We start from the raw sequence: 18,656 nt of genomic DNA, 5'->3' as shown, positions 1-18,656 counted from the left end.
CGGACTTAGCGGAAAGTTCCTCCGTTTTTATTAATTCAGACAGAGACTTCGTCTCCTATTGGTTCTTCTACAATGGGCTGAATGTGAGTTATTTCCACTGTCCCAGCGGAATATTAAAAAGAAATCTTCGAGACGCTCTTGAACTTAATAAAGAGTGTCTGGTTTCGACAGAACGAGATGAAATTGAGCAGGAAGTAAAGTAAATGATATAGGTTGAATTTTATTCAGTAAAAAAAGTTCGATAACAACCAATGAAAATTAAAATCTGTGTTATAACTTGGAATAAATTCAATGGTTTTCAGAGACGAGTGCACCCTAATAATAATTTATTAACTACGGAATGCGCCGAAATTAAAAACACATTTGACTTTCCTGATTACATATCAAAATCAACTTACGTCATTTGGTAGGGTTCAAAAAATGTATACGGCTCTTATTTTTTTGCAATAGACATAAAGGAAAAGTGAGACTATGACACGGACAAACATTTTTATTCCACCCGGTATTACTTAAACGTCTAACTTGGCCCACTAAACGAAGTTGCCTCTTTTCGGCTCTGTTGTTCAAAAAATCTTACAAATTTACATTTACATCTTACAATTATAATTAAAAAAAAAACTTTCCTTCTTTCAAAATAGTTAAAAGCTAGCTCATCAGAGAAGGTTTGATTATCAAGAAGTAGAACACAGTCATAATCATGGTATTTAGGATTGATTAGGTACTCCATTAAGTTACTATAAATAAGTTATTAATCTCACATACCAGTTACTTGTTCCGTAAAATTAATCTAGTACACTATGAATTAATTATAACTAGTGAGCTATGCGTTGATTAATGACTATATCAGCTCAACAGCCTTTATAGTACCTATATAGTAAATTAAGTTTACTTAAACTAGACAATACAGACGAGCGAATAAAATTAGTCTTAACCGTCAACTTTTGAGAACATTGTGTAATTATTACATCCTGGATACCAGCTTGGACCCTTTGACTCAGTCCAGAGACACGCTGTGCGAATTGTCGACGATCCCAAACTTACAGGCGGTATTGAACCCGTGGCGGTTCTACCGCCTGTATAATGGATTGTGTTCTGAGGAACTGTTTGACATGATGCCAACGTCCACTTTTCATCATCGCACCGCTCGCCATCGACAGGGCATCCACACACCTTGCAACCTAAATGATCGCGCACCATGCGGTTTCAAAGGAATTTCATCCCGCGGACGCTCCGGCTGTGGAATTAGCACCCTGCTGAGTATTTCCGATGAACTACCGCATGGGGTTCTTCAAAAAAGGAGTCTACAAGTCTCTAATGGGTCGGCAACGCGCATGTGACACCCCTTGAGTTGCAGGCGTCCATAAGTTACGGTGACCGCTTTCCATCAGGCGACCCGTATACTTGTTTGTCACCGACGTGGTATAAAAAAAATCCTAAAGAGATTGTTCTCAATGGCAACTTTCATATGAATTTTCTTATGAAAATTTACGTAAATTTTGAGAATTTTCTGTAACTTGTACATTGTCACAAATCCACGTTACCAAGTGTACCTATGGGCAAGTAAATCGTTGATGCAGCGGCGGCCTTTGGAACTAATGTCTAACTTAAACTTGTGGAGTCACATTAGCGATTTTTGACCGAATTCGCCATATTTAAAGTTTAAATATGGCGAATTCGGTCAAAAATCGCTCGTCTACCTCCCGAAACGTCATACAAATTTACTGGTTATATGATAACAAGTCGCGTAAATGTGCCGCCATACTCACCTTAACAAAAACATCTTTCACTACACCAAGTAAGGCACATAGTTGATTGACAACGTCTCAAGTTATACCGAGATAATATGTGAGTAAATAATATAACCATGCACGCGTGATTTGAACGGGTTTACCGTGTTTGCAGGTAGTTGGGTTTCTCAAATGAAGACACGAGAATGGATGCGCGAAATTATATATCTCGACCTTGATAATAGTTTGTTTTGTTAGTCTTATGTTAACAAAATCTGTGACAAACAAGAATGACTACTCACATCAAATGGAACAGAAAATACAGGAGAATAAGGTGATTTAGGTACTCGTGTTAGTAAAACCAAGAATTTTTAATCTAGGCGTCTTTATTTTACAGAATGCACAGTTGCACACTCTGAGGTATCTATATCAATACGATTTGATAGTTAGAAAGATTATTAGCCCAAACTGTAATAACTAAATAATACCTAAAACCGAAATTTGCCAGTGATTCAGGGACAAATCATGTTGTCCCTTTCTAATGCATCGCAGTCATCCCTTTCGGCAATTTAGGATAAAATGTGAAAAATGATAAAGGCTCTGTAGTTGGACAGTAAAATATAACTGTATAAATTAAAAATAATCATTTTCATTTTAATAAAAATAGTCAACATTAAAACTTTCTTCTATAAATAAAATTATCTTGACGACAACGTAGGTATTTAGCAGATTTAGCTCAACAAAGTACAGTCAACAACACAGCTGTTAATACAGACAAAGTGCCAAAAATATCTATACAGAACTTTATTTCCTGTACAATGTACATTAAGGTGTATCTGTATATACATATTTTTGGCACTTTGTCTGTATTCACAGCTGTATTGTTGACTGTACTTTCAAGTGATCACTCATGTGTCATTTTAATTTCAGTGATGTTATTCTAATCCCTGCGTAGGCGTCTCGAGTCTTTGACGAATATTCATTAGTAAACGCAAGGTACTGAAATTTTAATGTTTAGCTTTAAATAGCGCGTGTGGGTGTCGACCCTGAGGCCAATTCAAACCTAAGCAAACAAAGTAAAACAATGTGAAATGTTAATATGTACCTACAGAGCATTGCCAATATTTCATATTTTTGAGTACTACTTTTTATTGTTAGGTTTGAAAGAACTCAATAATAAAAGAGACACGTATTTTTTATTAAAAAAAAAACTGCTATTTTAATGCGAAAATCCTTTTTTATTACTACTTCGAGCAGAGAGAGCGTACCATGCTTGTATGAGTGAGACTGAGATACTGTAACTAAACCTCCGCTCACCTTACTTATTTACTTACTTACTTGACTAACCATTAGTATAACTAACCCCCCTTTAAATATACCCCGTAAATTTGGCCTTGTGATCGTCTAGCGTGAATAAGTATGAGTATCAGCTGTATTTTTGACTAATTTTTAAAATTTTATTTATTTATATTTTAAAGAAGAATAAAGGTTATTGTAGCATAATAATATAGTGTTATAGAAGAGTATTTTATCAGATTTAGGCCTAGAAAGTTATGAGTGAGAAAATTAATGACGTAATGAAGAAATTTTTAGAATAGAAGTCAGTGAGTGAAACATACATGAAATAAATATTAAAAAATATTTTGGTAATCATCCGCTACGTCTTATTAGTGGTCCCGGCTTGGGCAAGGGCTTGCGATACGGTATGGGACCCCTGACCTGATCAAACCACTTTATCAGGATCCTAAGCAAGTAAGCCTGAAGGGCTATCTATCTACGAACTAACCCCCTTTTTGTTTTGTCTTTTTTTCCCTAGCTAAACCCCCCTTTCCCCAATACTGCTAATAGACCATAACTTCTCGACCTTTCTAATGTATCAACGAAACGCCGAGTAAGTCGCTAACCTTATGAGAACAAAGTAAGTCTACTAACTCCTCTAAGCTTTTGACTTTTCATCAGTGGACGGCGCTCGCATGCCACTGGCCCCTATAACAAACAAATCCTTTTATTCCAAAGACAGTTTGTTTCCCTAGCCAACTTGATAGAATTTACCTTGAAAAACTAGTTAGCAACACTTAGCGTCCCGTCGCTACAACAAAAGATTAGAAATTGCTACCACAATTATTAATTTCACTCAGATAAATTAAGTAATAAGAGATTTTATAAATTACCAGTTTTACCAGATATTTTAAGACAGTAAACACCACATTTAAAGTCCATTTAAACCATATAAATAGTAGTAGTTAAATTATTTCTCCACAATACACGTTGACCAATTATATTCCAAGGCCAATCATAAATGAACTCTACTTTCATAGAAATAGTGTGTGACTCTACCCTAATCCTATCGTTTTCCTTACTCTAGCATATCTGAAACACAGACCGTCACTTACCATAGATCTTGTGTTCAAAATATGCACAAGTGTATCCCTACCATAAGCTGTACAGTTCAGCCAGCGAAGCTGAGATAGGCAACCTATAGGCTTGAGTTGGTTAGACCTCCCCCTCTGCTTTTGCCCGCAGGCTAGGGTAGCAGAGAGTAGATCGCCCTGTCCGTGTATATATCCAGTATTCTTGGACACACCAGTACCATCCACATGAGAGACCCAGCTGCGATCAACTTTACTTAGATGTGGATCGATCACAACCGAAATCCCCAGCGACCAACACCAGCATGGACTAGAGCACCGAGTAAATAAATATAAATATATATAGGACCCCAGCCTCAAATACTGCCGACTTCAGTGAGCAAGGATTACTCCTAATGTCTTTCGTCAATCGTGAAAGTCCTCACTTCCATCTAACAGTTGGACTCTTTGAGACCGGTGAGAAAGTACGCCTTTTGTAAGTAAATAAAGACGCCCAAGCCTCCACTTGGAACAAAAAGACTCCTAAACGCCTTATGTTTAACAGCCGCAAGGTATAAAGCGCTTAGCCGGACAACAGTCTGTCACAAACAATGATCTGGCTTATAACTTTCACAAAATAACCCCATAGAAAATTACTAAATTCAATTTTACTGACCAACTAAATAAATGAATGAAGTTTCCTTTACGTGCTATAATCTAAGCTTAGTTTTACAAGAATTACTTCCTATAAAACCAAGCACAGACTTATCTCCAAGTACCAGCTATACATCGACCCAGTCTTTGTATTGCTTGACGGCACTCATGAAACGAAGCACAGAAAACTTCACTATACACATCAATTTAAATGTAACACTACACTATAAATAGAACACTAAAATAACCCCCAACTGACAGTAAAGCAATTCCACTACAGGTCTAAGTTCAACTGTACGACGATATTGTCCCCGCACAATCAATCAGAGACACAATTTCAAAGTTTACAATCACTTAGAATAATTTCCAAGTATAAACAAACAGAGAAACAATAGCAGAACAACTTCACGCACCAGTATAATACACGAAAGCCAGAGACACTGTTAGTCTTGTGGATATTGTAAGAATGCCGCGCGTCGGCTCGTTCCGACCCTTTTATAACTTCAAACATCGACATACCATCGACCATCGAGAATCGACACAGTATCGACGTTTCATCGACACAATATCGACGTACCATCGACAATCGACACAGTATCGACGTACTATCGACAATCGACACAGTATCGACGTTTCATCGACACAACATCGACAGAAAGCCATTAACTTGCGCACATAAGAAAAAGATCATAAGTGCTTTGTTTACACTCATACGCTCTACGCAATAAAGTTCACGATCATCACGCGGATCTTTGCTTATTAACACGTGCAGATTGCAGCTGTTTTAGAGAGAGACAGAGCTATTGGTATTGATACCTATGTAGTCCAATAGTGGAGTGTTCCGTAAATATTTTTACGTAAATATTATTTTGTGAAAGATTGTTTAAATCAATTTAGTAAGTGACTTCGCAATGAAAGATCACATTTGTTCTTAATTGTTACATTGAATGATATATTCAGGAAGTATAATAATCAATATTAGTCATTATTACCTCTCTGACTCGTAATTGGAACCAAGACATAATATCGGAACGCTATGCAGTTGACAACTGTCAGTGTCAGTATTTCGTCCATGTGAACGTAGTTTGTTGATAAATACGTTTTTCCAACCTGTTTTACATTTAATAATAGTGAATTTTATCAGTGAAGACGTAACTAAACATGTGATTAACCATCAAAGATATTATTTATTAAAATATTCAATGAAATCCCGAAGGAAATATGCACCAAAAAGTTGATCAAGGAAAAGTTGATTTGCCGTAAATTTTATATGTAATAACGAGTCCATTTCCTCGTCATAGACGCTTGTTCTGTTACAATACGACAGGTCGACTGTTCGCGTTTTTGACAGGCGGTAACTGTAAAGTAACCGAGAGGGGGTGGGCGGCACTTTCAGCGCGTCAAAATAACGCTCGACATGTTTCGATCCATTTCCGAGAATCTTTTTCAAAGAGTAACGACCCCGCGTTTTCTCAAATAAATTTTAATATGTTTGTGTCTCACGAGAATTTTATAGTAATGTTACGCTTCAAAACTCAGATACCTATCTGACGTGGCTGAAACAGCCGCCAGAATGTTATGATTTATCATAATTAATAATTATACAGGTAGTTTCGACACCTTTAGCCACATAAACCTCTGCGGCCGTTTTCATTTTTCCCACAAGAGTTACACCCCTTACACAATAATAATGTATCTGATGCATCAAGCAAGTGCTTGAACAGAACAATAAGTTCATTCGACTATGCGTTCCCGAGTTTCCCGACTCGACTTATGTTATGAGCGCCGCTGGTAATGAAGCAGCGTCGCGAGGGAATCTACAACAGCTGTACTGAAATAAATTACCCTACTACTAATACGTATCTACTAATACTATGAGAATTAGTGATACAACCTTTATTAGACAATAGTTCATTCATTTATATCATGTCGAGTGTAGTAGACAATGCAATCTTATGATAAGTAGTAACAGAGCGATGTTCCAAGACTCGCGAGAAAATTTCAGACAAAATTACCATTGCGAATTCATACAACTGCACTACTTCTATAAGTAATTAATTTCATATCAAGATGACACATTTAGTACATTTAGAAAGTTGATAGAAATAATGAGAGTTCATCGCCTGGGAGCGTAGCTGAATGGCATTTCTGCGAAGCGAAGCGCCGCAAAAATGTGGCCCTGTCGAGCCAATACGCAAGAGCGATAGAGATAAATAGAAAGAGATATTATCGTAAGCGTTTGTGTATTCGGCTATACGCACTCTGGCAGGCAATTATGGTCGTGCGATAAATGATAAAACATCTGGCCGTCCCTATCGCACTTACTAATAGTGCGATAGGGACGGCCTGATATTTTATCGTCTATTGCGCGACCATGCTACCCGTGCTGATTTTTACGTCTTTCATCGATTAGCAGTCCGCAGGTTTTTCAATAAAGTACCTACATTATATTGTATTGTATTATTTAGAGGGCAACACCTAGTTAATTAGTCAATACAGTCTAGGTTGGTGTAGGTATCTGGCTTATAAGAGCCGGTACCTAGTAATAAAGCAGTGTCGCGAGGGAAATCCCGACAGCTGTGAATTAAAACGTTGCTGGCATGACTGGGGAAATGACTGCACACTGCACAGCACTACTTCTAACTAATAACACGAAAACACGTACATTTAGAAAATGGAAAATTTTAGTTAGACATTGATTTAAACTTTAACGTTTATTTTTCATAAATAATCATCTTCGGAAGGGGAGGCCTATGCCCAGCAGTGGGACACCATATAGGCTAATAAAAATAAAAAATAAATATCTTCGTGGTATCAGAGAAGGGTTTAATTACTAAACTACTACGAGACACTAGACAGATAGGTCTCAGTCGGTAGTGACCCTGCCTGCTGAGCCGCGGTCCTGGGTTCGAATCCCGGTAAGGGCATTTATTTGTGTGATGGCACAGATATTTGTTCCTGAGTCATAGATATTTTCTATTATGTATATAAGTATGTATTTATCTATTTACGTATGTATATCGTCGCTTAGCACTCATAGTAGGTACAAGCTTTGCTTAGTTTGGGGTTTGAGGCTAAGTTGATCTGTGTAAGGTGTCCTTAATATTTATTTATTTATTTATGTATTATGTATTGTATAATATGGTCTTCAGTTACGCAATTTAGCCCTGTTACAATTATTATTATAATTTTAGTGAGTGTTGCATCGCCCATGGCAGGCTTACACCCAGTCAATCCTACGATTCGTAGATATTTGACATGTAATCTTAAAGTCTATTATTGCTTGTTTACACTGTGAAGCTCGTGTACTAGATTTAATTTAATTATTACGGGGAATAAATCGCTACGGAATTTAAAAATATAAACGGAATCGTTTCCTTTCACTAATCTCAAATTCTAAGAAAACTTTTTATATCCAAATCCGTATTCGTGGAGATTTTTAAACGATCCAAACTTTTTCCCGTTCGTGCTTCACAAACGAGGATCAACAAACAAAATACTAATCTGTGATGCTATCTGGGTAAAGGGACCTCATTGTCGATGGCGCTTACGTCCCGCAGCGTCGTATTTGTACACGCTCATCGCTCATAACGTCGTAAGCGCCATCGACAATAAGGTCCCTTTACCCAGATAATGTCACATATGTAATCAATTCTCGTATTCAGCCACCGTACCTGTAAATACAAGGGGTGCTATAACAACCTTACCAAGGCTGGGCGAGTCGTACGATTTGGAAAACCAGTATACCGAGGAACCAGAAGTATGCACAGACAACAAAGTTCAATTCTAGGCCACTGTAGAACCCTTTTACAGTAAACGTGAAAGCGACTTTTATGGCAAATAAAACATCCGTACATATTTGAAATAACTGTTGAGAACATTGTGTAAATAGAGGTACATCTTAATCTTAAAGAGATTATTTTCAATGCCCCAATGAAGTATTGAGAAGGTTCTGCAACTTGTACATTGTTTATCATAGGTACCCAATACGGTAGAGAAGAACCGACTGCAAAATTTCATACCAGTTTGGTGAATTATAAGTATAATGATTTCCCGTAAAAGTTATAATAAAATTACAAAAACGACGGGCACTTTTGTTGAGAAAAATGGATTGATTTAACCCATTTTTTACCGAATCTGCTTAATAAACGCAGAAAAGTGTCATCTGACAGTTTTTTTAGTGCTTATCTGACAAGCGAAAATGACGTACTCACGTAAGGAAGTACGTTAGCTTAGCTAAGTCGAGTGTTAGCACTATTACGAGTACACTAGTTTAACTGCTCATGCGATTCACTTGCTCTGAAAAAACTGGAAAAAAACAACAAAAACAACCAGTATACAAATTCTGTTCACGCACGCGGCCTCATCAATAGATATTGATGAACTGTCGTATCTTCTACTTTTACATTATTCAGAATTGAACAATATGCTACAAGAATAAGGCTTACTTTTACAATAGCAAATAAATGCGCGGTAAGAGCTGTAAGATTCGGTATCTGCCATAAAACAATTTTGACTGACGTACACTGGTTGTATCGAATTTCAATTGCTTTCCAATTCTGAAATATTAAATTCAGAAGAGATTGAAGGCTTTGCACAAGAAAGTATATGTCACTTGTACATGTACTTATTGCATTTTTTTAGGATAATGGTACGGCCCCTTTTTATGGTACTTTGCCAAAAGGTGCACTAGTACAGTGAGCTGAATGAATTCATTGATAAATTCGCCACGCACTTTTGCAACTCACTGTACAAAACTTATTCGAACTCTGACCATCCATAGATTAATCTTAAATCTATCAATCTATGATATCTATAAACTCGGTCGTAACTAAAATATTAGAGATTTTTTTTCTCCTAGCATTCATTGAAAAGCTTGAGAGTACGTAGATAATCATAGATAAACTCAAGTGCATTAAATGAAATTTATTAAATGATTAGATACTAAACTAACTAGAGTATGGCTCTGTGATCCAAAGAGGATCTTGGCCTCCAAAACGAGAGCACGTCACTTATTCCGATCCTGCGCAGCTTCCTGCCAATTATTGGCTTATAGCTGACACAGATCCACCACCACACTGTCTTCCCAGCGGTATATGGGCCGACCTGCCGAGCGGTCACCAGTTGGTCTTCCCAGATACGCCCTGTTGGCAGCCCGATCCTCCCCCATTCTTAGTAGGATGAGAGGTGAGAACGCAAATCAGTTTGACTTAACCAAAAATATGATTTGAATTAAAATAACACTGTGACAGAAAACAATTTCCTTCTTTCCATCCTCAGTCAACGTCTCATTTTATCACGACAAACATTGACTCATCTAAATAAGGAAACATCTGAATTTGCACAAGAAAATAAAAATCGTAATACTTGCCAACACCCACTTCAGTTTGATATCAAGTATCAAATACTGTCAGTAAACAATATGTTTCCGGGAAATCAGATTTCTGAACTTGAACTCGTCGTTTATCTCTTCATTTCGTCCAAAATGAGAAAGATTAATGTTGACAGCTAAGATATAAGCACGCATTTTTTTAGAGAGGGTTAAAAGTTATCTTACTATACACGAACAGTTCATTCAATCCTACTAAAAGGCAATATATAAAACCTGACCAGAAGTATACGACTATTATTGTCTTCGGTTACCTACCGCGATAGTTACTCATGAAATAAAAGTATGGAAACTGATTTTATTGCGTATCATGAATTTACAATTCATCCCGACGTTTCGAACACTTTTCATCAGTCACATTCATTCATTCATTTTTTTTTTCAGCATTGATTGAGTCACCCGTTGACCACGACACGAATGCTGTAAAGTGTTCGAAACGTCGGGATGAGTACCTACGCGATATAATCCGTATCCATAGTTTTATTTTATACGACTTGTTCTCTCTGGACAGGTGACAGTTCAGTACTTATAGTATGAAGAAAATAGTTGAAATGAAATTCTACAACTTGGCGCGTAGCCATATATTTCTGGTCAGACTTTAAATTACTTGCCAGTATTTTTATGTAATTTAAGACAAGTACTTGCCAGTATTTATAAAAAAAAATTGAACAGTGCCCCCAAATGTTACTTATTATCTAGAACCATAAATTACACACATTTTCCGTCACGTTTGCGCGTAAAATCTTTTGTCAAAGAGGTTTTGCGTAAATAAGTAACTCAAATATTTAAGATGATCATCTTTTCTTCTATCTCTGTGTTACATGAATTATAAAATGTATTCAATTAAACCTTATTAAAACCCTAAACTGAACAGATTACGGCTTTTGAATTTAGTTAAATATCGCCTAGCAAAGATTCTCTCACAATATTAATTTTAGCGCCATCTATGCGCTGGGCACCGAACTTTTGAAGCAACTCGCCGTACCGCTGACTAAACTCTTTCAGTAATGGAGCGAACATAAACCCCTGCGAACCATATTAGCCAAACGAAGATAGATGGTAAACAGTTCCGTTCATTGCCTTTATTGCAACGATTAACGCCCACACATTGTTGATGTGATTACCTTCGGCACCGAATAGGGCCTAGCGCGAAAACCGAAGTTCACAAATTGCAGGCATTTATTTTCTCTGTTAACTACGTCTATGTATATAGGCTAGTTTCCTACTAGTCAAATCAGCTTCTTTTTAAGAACTGTCAAAACGATTTGCTAATAAGGAATTACTATGAAATAGTATCAAAATCAAAAATCAAAATAATTTATTCAGCAAATAGGCCACAGGGGCACTTTTACACGTCACATGTACATAGGTATTTAAAAAAAATATTTAAAATTGAGTTGAAATTACAATTGATACTATTATATACTAATTCTAAGTTCTAACTAAAGTTAACTCTATACAATTAATTAGAGATGTAGAAGGTCTCTAAATGTCGAATTACAACCAAGAACTACACTAAATTTTAATATAAAAAGTACAAATACAAAAAAAAAAGTCTAAAATTACTTTAGAGGTGCAAATGACTCTAAATGTCACAACTAAAAATAAAATGTATATCTACTTAATCTAATTCTCCTTAGAGATGTATATGGTCTCCATGAGTCAAAATCATATATTTAAAATATTCACTAAAAGAAAGGAAACAAACGACAACCGAACAAAGTGTCCTAATTTAATAAAAATTAGAATTAAAGTTACTAAGTTATAACAGCCCCAGTAAGCTTAAACAGACCGGTCTTCACAGACGGCACCCGTTCACGAGTATGACGCGTATCTCAGCCATCGCCTCCCTCAACCTTTATTCGGGAAGGTGGCGACCCGATCAACGACGCCACCGCAGCAAAGACTTTTAAGTGTGCATGACATGTTCAAGCTGCCAGGCTAAATTAAATATTCAAATAATAAAACATAGCTGTAAGGCACTATATTCTGTGCTCGTATGTTACAAAGGAAGGAAATATAGATTTATACAATAAAATTAAAGTAAGATAAACATTAAACATTTATAAAATTAAATTTTGAAAAAACCCCCGACCGCGACATAGTAGACCGATTTTCATAAAACATGGCTAAGAACACTCCCGACTAACTTAGCTTTCAGACAAAAAAACTAAATCTAAATCGGTTCATCCGTTCGGGAGCTACGAAGCCACAGACAGACATACATACAGACAGACACGTCAAACTTATAACCCCGTCGTTTTTGCGTCGGGGGTTAAAAATAAATACTTATGATTAAGTCAATAGGTTTGCGGTTGCAAATACATATGTCTAATTTTTAGTATATTTGCATTTAGTTACATCTATACCCTATACAGGCTTACTTGTCCAATATAGTAAACAAACGAAACGTCAAATATAGTCAAAGACAATTACTAGTGATTGGAAGTGTCGATAAAATGATGTATTAACGATAATTTCGCTGCTGATGTCATCAGAGGATTTTTAATTTTACGTCACACAATATCTATGTTAAAACCAAAATTTAATTCGTTTTCGTCACATTGCAAATGTCAAAAAACAATCCTGTGAAAAAGGCTAGTTCAGTATTTATTTTATAGTACAAATATCAAAATATAGGTACTGATAGTTAAATATTTTTCACCACACCAACTGGTAAAGGCTTTCTTTGCTATTCGAAAACAGATAGCAAAATTGCATTTTATCCACAAGGGGGCAAAGTAATTTAATACAAATTTTAACTCATTGTCTTAATCTGGCTGCTAGATTTTACCTATAAATGATGATTTTGAATCATAAATATGGAATAAATTAATGAATTTGATTTATTTTGATGTTTTACAGTCAGTATTTTGTTCGTGTTGGTGTGGTGAAAAATTTTGTGTTTCACTCGGTGGCAAAGTTTGTTTAACCTTCGTGCCTTGAAACCCTCGCAACGCTCAAGATTCCACTTTTTGAACCACTCGCTAGCTCGCGGTTCAATATTGGAATCTTTCGCTTGCTCGGGTATCAATATTGGCACGTGCGGTTAAACAACTACTTTGCCCCCTTGTAAAACAAATAACTATATTGTAAAGGAAGGGTAGGAAATAAAACGTTTTAAAACACTTTTATTGGTCGACCTGTATGTAACTATGTAATGGAATGAAATGGAATGGAGGTAACCAGCGCCGGCCCGTGCACTCGATCAGGGTAGAGCGAGTTTGAGTTTCGGCGCCCTTGGGAAGAAGTTCCACTACGTAGGAAAATAAATCGCGAGCGTAGCGAGCGCGAAATTTTTTTTCATAGTAATGCCGTAATTTGAAGATTAACGCAATACAGAATTTATGGATTTCACCATACAGAGTGCGAAAGGGACAAATGGTTGAACTTTTGTAGTCGCACCCTAGTATAGTTACGTGTGAAATAACAAGCAAAATGGAACACTATAGTGGCCAAGTCAGGAAAGCAGATTCGGAATTTGTTCTAACTAAAAGAGAAGATAATTATAAATAGTAAGCGCGAGCGAAGCGAGCGCGATTTTTATTCCTATTGACTCAATTAATTATTCCCCGCCAGCGGGGAATCCGCGAACTTTCAAGCTTTTATCGTCTGCAGAGCTGCGGTCTTTGACATATTTTGGGGTATTTTGACTTCACAGGGCGCCTATGTTCCCGACTTTTAGGCCTTATATTTCGCCATCACTATTATTTTTATAATACTAAGAGTTAATTAAGAGATTGACTGCGGACTCGATCGTCACCGTCGGGATGCCCATTTCGGTATTTTGCCACTAAGTGATCTGAGTGCTTTGAAATTCGCTCACCATCTGCTGTGACTCACAAAATTGCGCCTCTCTGAGACGTTTTGCGCCTTTGGCATTATGAGGAACTCCGCTTTGGACTATCGGGTAGACTCATATTTTTGCATTTTGATAGCTACGTAACTTTGCCGTTCGCCGCACAACAACGTGGCTCGTCAAGGGCTAGAATCCTCCTTTTACGGCGCCCTAGCATCAGCAACCTTATAAATGGCAATGTGGTGCAACTTTCCACTTAATAATCTGAATTACAAATCTAGATTTTCAATAGGTGGATTCATTTCCGACTCCTCTCCCCATTTTGTGATATGTGCGCGCCCACGCAACGTATAATTTTTTGTATGGATTTTTCAGTTTCTATTTTGGCGCCCCCTTACCATGTGGCGCCTAGAGCGGCCGCTCCACTCGCTCTACCCTTAATCCGGCCCTGGAGGTAACTACTGGACGTAAGTGCATGCTGTTCTTATAAAAATACCAAAGTCACTATAAGCGTGCCGTTCAGATTTGAGGAGTTCCCTCGATTTCTCCAGGATTCCATCATCAGAACTGGGTCCTGAGAAAAATGGGACCAATCTCTGTATGCATATACATTCAATCAAAAAAAAAAATTCAAAATCGGTCCAGTAACGACGGAGATATCGTGGAACAAACATTAAAAAAAAACAGACGAATTGAGAAGCGTCCTTCCTTGAGAGATTTGAGGCGGCGGGTAATAAAATACAGACGATTAGAGAACCACCTTCTTTTGAGAGATTTGAGGCGGCGGTTAAAAAATTGACACGAAACTGAATACAGAACCTCCTCCTTTTACGCAAAGAAGTCGGTTAAAAAATCTGATAAATTATTGTAGTTAATATCAACGCATTTTTTCCAAGCTATACAAACTCAAACGTTCATATCGATCGTTCATAACGATAAGTTGTCATCCCAACATTACGACTCATAGACAATCTAGACTTCATAATGTCAGGAGTTTTTGATGTCAAACGTTCGTAATTACAATTACTGATGAAAATCGTTTTAGAAATGATATGTTTCTGTGGTTTTTTGATTGATTTCAACACTTTGTGAGTTTATTTAAGTGTATAATAACATTTTAGTGATGGTTAATGTGTAATTCCAGAGAAAAGTGAGATAATGTTTTCCAGCAGTGTTTGTTTACTATATTGGACAAGTAAGCCTGTATAGGGTATACACACTTATTTATGACCATAAAGGCGTCTCCAAATTTCAGTACCTATGTTCGCGTAAATTACTGTGTAGATAGCTGTACATAGGTAATTTACCTATTAACTAATAGCGGCCTGTACTGTACTCGCTTCAATTGTGGCAGTTAGATAAACAAGTAGCTGCGCACTATCGTTGCTATAGTAACACGCTTTTAAAACAAGCGAACCATTTGAGAAACGCCAGGTGTCCTGAACGGTAAGACAAGTCACCAATGGCACCAATAAAAAAATTATGAGGTTAAAAACACAAAGCATGTGGCGCTGCTGTGAAACGGTCCCAGTGACATGGTGTGACTTCAAAAATGGAACGCGAGGTTTTGATTTAAAATACTGGCCAACCAACCTTGACTGTCAAGCCATCCGTTTCGTCCGTACTGCCTGAAAAAAAGTAGAAATTAAAAATTGACATCGTAAAAAAAATTCAAAAAAAAGTAAAATTGTTATACTGTTGTCCTGATTTCGTACACATAATTATTGATATGAAAGGAAACTACGATGTTGCCACTTTAAAATTTTTACTCTTTAAGCTAGACTGTTCCTTTATGTTACCATTGAACAAAAGCTTAACCAAAAATTACCTATAATAATAAAATAATAATAAAATAACAATTGACAGTCAGCTTCTATACGAAGTTTTAGGTGCTAAGTGAATTACTAAAGTGAAGATTTAGTGAAGTGTACTTAATACCTAATTTTTTGTTTGAATTTCTGTAAAACTGTTTATTAAACAATTTTTATAGCAATTAAAACTTAAGGAGCAATTATTTCTAAATATGTTAGCTTGATTTTGTATTATACCTTAGCACTTATGTACTACATAGCTACCAGGCTTTCAAAATGATCTTAGTCTAGGTCCGGAGTCTAGACATTGCTTTCAGCTATTGCAATCATTCGCCGCCCGAGGTTGAACTTGCGGAGCACAGACACTTACAAACACAGGATGTGTCATATTACTTATTAGGTTAATAATTCGTTTTTATTATCCTATAGTGCCCCATAAGTATCCCCCCCTTTACAATAAGTATCCTATAGTGATCAAAGGCCAGTTCAAAGGGTCAAACATGGAACAGTAGATCGCCTTTTCAGAGAACTGACACCTATTGTATTGACATAATTTCTGGTGGGAAAGAATCAAAACCCACAAGTATCCGATGTAGATATGTGACTAATTTCAGTTCATTGGTTGAACTGAGTTCAATGCCGGTTAACCCATTTACATATTTATCCGCGCGTTTTCCACTAGATCTTGTATTAATTAAGGTTACTGAGATCCAACAGCTATTATTTATTACAAAGTAACACGAATGAATAAAAGATGGAAAGCCAATTACAGGCTCACACTTATAGATACAGGGTGAGGGTACGTATCCGAATGGCACAAACGCTCACGAAACGAAACGCTCGTAGATATCTATCTCTATCCCTCTTGCTTATTGGCGCGACAGAGCCAGACTACCTTTCGCGGCGTTTCGTTTTCGTTTCGCGTCGCAGAAATGCCATTCGGCTGCAGCACCAGATCTCTGTCTCCTCGATGTTCGGATGCTCTTTACCAAGCAACATTAAACTAAGAAAATACTTGTCTCAAATCTCTGTCCCCAAGATACTCTGGCGCCGTATCGCCACGCAGGCCAAACATGAAACCAGAACCAATCCGATGCATATGACAAAGCATGTCTGTCTCAGGAATGCCTTGCATGTGTCGCGAATCCAATCCCGAAATACTTAGCAATACTCAATCCTGATCTTTAACCCTAGAGGTAACGATGGATTTTCACTTGTACGTGATTGTCTTTGCACCGACAGCTCTCAAATTCCGATTGGGATGAAATCGCTGAAGCCCTAACGTTTATCTTAAAGTGGTATGCTAGGCTTCTAAAATTTTGATTATTTAAATGATGTCGAGTACCTATAGTAAAGACAGTGATAGAACAATCAATTTTATATTAATAGTAAACGTCGGAGCATAAATTATTACATTTGTGACAAAAAGAAAAAAAAATGAATTTAAATCGGTTAAGGTCCTCTGGAGAGCCATTTCAACTGGCGGGAAATTTCAACTAATCGACTTTTATTCCATGTTTTACAACTTTTACATAATTAAAAAGAGTGATCTACTGGCCACCTAAGGCACACGTGTTCAGTAGACACATATGGCACTCAAGTTAATAGTGTAAAATGTTCCCCTGTACCCTATAAGGACTTATATTACGATACAAGTGTTGAATACAGTGTTTTAAATCGACAGGAGTTACACATTCCTCTTCGCACGTTTATCGTACGACGTTTGTCAGTAAATATGGCCCTTTGAGTCTGGAAACATATTTTTGCGAAAGTCAACGTCGTATTATTTTGATATTCAAACCATTCCATTTTGTTCAAATTCAATATAAACTGTGGTTTCTCCTTGAAAGAGGTCCACTCCCCTGTGGTTAGATTTGCCCAAACACTTAGTTCCGATCAACGACCCCAGGAAAATCCACTCGGGAATGGTTTCATGTTTTCCTTTTGATTTAGGAACCGTGCTCCGATTTTCTATTGGATTATAGAAATAAATTTAAAATACGCACTGCTGTGACTTAAGTGCCTTTGTATAATGCCTCAAGGACCGACTTTTGATTTAAGATGTTAAGTTTTATGTTTCGTTTTTAGCATAGCAGCATTTTATTTGGTATTATCTTATTATCTACGATTCTCGAAAAACCTCAAAATAATGTAAAAAAAATATTTTTTATTTTTAGTCGGTGAAATACTACACTTTCCGTTATCTAATAGATATAATTAATTCAAGTTTTAATTAGAGCATCTTATTATTCTTATTATCTTGATTCTTATCAGACTGGATCTTAGAAAACTAACTCACTAAATTGATTATGAATTTTTCTCTGTTGCACGTTTAGGAAAAACCGCGTCATAGCGCTGAATTCGTCGATCTTATTTGTAAAATTTGGACAATTTTGAATACTGAAACTGGTAAATGAAACCACAGTATAATAAAGAGTACTATATGGCCACTCCCGCTCCCCGCTGAAAGTGCCGCCCATCCCCTCTCGGTTACCTCACAGGTACCGCCTGTCAAAAACACGAACAGTCGACCTGTCATATTTCACTCATACAAACATAGTACGCGTTCACCTACACGAGCTAAGACTGTGTGCTAGACATGCGCCTCTTTCAATATATTTGATCGCCAGTTTCCGAGGTGTGGTGAAACACAGGTGACTTCTTTGTGTGAGGATATTTTTTCGAAATACTAATTTAAATAAATACCAAGAACAAATGCCTCTCGCTCGTTTCTTGCCCAGAACATGCAAGTTGTCGAATCAGCTACCTTCTTAGGTGTTCCCCTTGCGCTATGATATGAGGTTATTCAAGAAGCAGTATTTAGGGTTCTCAAGGATCGGCAACGCATAAGTGGCTCCCCTGATGTTGCTTATGTCCATGGGCGGCGATGACTGCTTCCCATCAGGTGGCTCGTCTGCTCGTTTGCTG

This window comes from Leguminivora glycinivorella, chromosome 11, assembly GCF_023078275.1.
Source record: "Leguminivora glycinivorella isolate SPB_JAAS2020 chromosome 11, LegGlyc_1.1, whole genome shotgun sequence".
Classification (NCBI taxonomy): Eukaryota; Metazoa; Arthropoda; class Insecta; order Lepidoptera; family Tortricidae; genus Leguminivora; species Leguminivora glycinivorella.
Note: the sequence above shows the minus strand (reverse complement) of the source record.